Genomic DNA, 2,651 nt, shown 5'->3' with positions numbered 1-2,651 from the left:
TAAAAACCTTACCAGGTGGGAACCGAAGTGACAATGTTTCTACAGTAGCCTTGAGGGTCACAATTCCGGATGCGTTCTGCCCAGATCTTTTGCTAATATCTCTATTAATTCACAAGATATATGGATTGACACAACGATGAAACAATCCGGAAGGCTTTGTGGCAAATATGTCAGAGGGGAAAATAGATTTAAGTTACATTAGCCTTTGTTAATTCTTTTATCAGGATGCAGGCAGGCGCTCTGAAATAAACAAATATTTAAGATTCTTTGAGTCAGGTTGTTCTTTCTCATATCTGCACACATTCTCAACCCCAAAGAGGCTGCACCTATTGAAGCAGTGCCCAAATAGCAGGATATTTGGATGGGCTCTCTGAAAGTGAATTACTGGTCACAGGCATGAAGATTTTTATGGTTTAAGATACACACTGACAGATTGTTTTCTCTTTGGCAATGTTACTTGCAACGTGTGGGATTGTCAAATTTCCCACATCCTCATTAACACTATATAACATTATTTACTTAAATATATGCATATGTTATATGTATCTGTGCACATATGTGTATGTACCCACATATATGTTATATAACTTTCATAGGTGGAATGGCCTTCCCAACATTTTAAATTTAAAGAGAGAAAAAGCATACTGGCCATAATTTTACCTTCTACTTTTAGGAAAAATCTTTTCAGCACAAAATGACCATTTTATTGAGTTGCTGTTATTCTAACAAAATATAAAACTGAGCTTCTGATCAATCTCTAGCAAAGAAACTCTATAAAGGAACATAAGGACAATGGTCTCAGCTTCCTCAATTAGTTTAAAAATTGACAATTACATTAATCTCAGAGGACCTTGGTAGATACTATCTGAAATGGTATTCATTCTTTTGTTCAGTGCATTGTCTAGTGCCAAGCTAATGCCAGAGTAAATTATTAGCAATTATTTTTCTCTCTTTCAATAGCTGTAATATGGAGCAATTCCTGTGGGGTTTTTTGTATGTAGTTTATAATAACACACGTTGTAATTTCAGAACATATTCTCTTATAACTATCTGAAATTATTATCATAATGATTTATGAGACCATTTCTGAATGGGAAAATTTCTTGTTATACCAAGGAAAATAATGGGGCTCTTAGAATTTTCTATTTTAGTATATTATGAAGCAATAAGACACTTGCTTTATAAAACTTGCTTAGAATCTTATAATGCTATTTCATGATGCTTCATCCTTTAAGAGAAGCTAGATTATTATAATAGAGCTAATGATTATTTTGTGTTAGTGCTAACATTTTTACTCATACTTTCATCCTCTAAAATACCAATTTTTAATAGCTTTTTTGAGGTACACTTCTGTATCATAAAATCCACCCATTTTAAGAGCACAATTGTTTTTTAGTTAATTATAGAGTTGTGCAACCATAACCACAATCTGAAATGATCCCACTTGCTCATTTAAATTTATGCCACTGTCCTGTCTGTAGTCTTTGGCAATAACTAATCTGTTTTCTGTCCCAACATATTTGATTTTTTGGATATTTCATATAAGTGAAATTATACAATATGTGGTCTTTTGTATTGGCTTCTTTCACTTAGCTATTTTTTTTAAAGATTCGTCTCTGTTTTACCATGTAGCAGTAGCTCCTTTTTTATTGCCGAATAATCTGTTTTATGTGTATACCATGTTTTGTTTATGTATTCACCAATTGGTGAACATTTGGGTTATCTTTAGTTTTTGACTATTATATACAATGCTGTTATGAACATTTGTGTATAAGTCTCTGTGTGGACATATGTGTTTATATCTTTTGGGTATATACTTAGGAGTGAATTTTCTCGGTTCTATGGTAAAGTGTTTCATCCACTATCACAACTCAGACAGCTGTGATGTTGGCCTTCCTTAATTGTTTGCCACCAAAATAGCTATTGTTTCATACAAAGTCCCTGCACATGGGTTACCAAATCATATCAGTTTCCACTGGCAGTAAAGCTTCTGATTTTTATGACTTGCCCACCTTAGTAGAGCTACCATCAAGAATGAGCTTAGTGGGACTGAGGGGGAAAAAGGGACCAGGTACAGGTGAAGAGGCCATAGACAGATACTGTTTGTACCTGAAGTCTGGATTTCAGCAGTTTCTCAAATTTCTGAGATTGCCGTATGCCTTTGGTCAATTTCCAAACAATGTTGAAATGACTGTTGTGACAATCTTGTCCAGTTGTGTGACTGTGTGTTAAGGTAGAGGATTTGCCAATCCCCTTACTCCACCATTCTGGAAGTCTTAATTCCTCCAAATACTAAGTTTTAAACTTATCTAAAAAACAAAAATATCAGGGTGGGGGCATGCTTGGATGGCTCAGTTGGTTGGGCATTCAACTCTTCATTTCAGCTCAGTTCATGATCTCACCATTCATGATTTTGAGTTCTGCATTGGACTCTGTGCTGACAGTGCAGAACCTGCTTGGGATTCTCTCTCTGTTAAAACAAATAAATAAACTTTTAAAAATATATTGGGGAGCCTAGCTTGCTCACTTCAAAGAGCACGCAACTCTTGATCTCAGGATTGTGAGTTTGAGCCCCACATTGGGTAGAGATTACTTAAATAAAAACTTTAAAAAAAAAGAAAACACAAAAATGTCAAGAAATATTATTCAGG

Source organism: Crocuta crocuta, unplaced genomic scaffold, assembly GCF_008692635.1.
Source record: "Crocuta crocuta isolate KB4526 unplaced genomic scaffold, BGI_CrCroc_1.0 scaffold1727, whole genome shotgun sequence".
Lineage (NCBI taxonomy): Eukaryota > Metazoa > Chordata > Mammalia > Carnivora > Hyaenidae > Crocuta > Crocuta crocuta.
The sequence above is the reverse complement of the archived record's forward strand: the minus strand, read 5'-3'. Positions refer to the sequence as shown.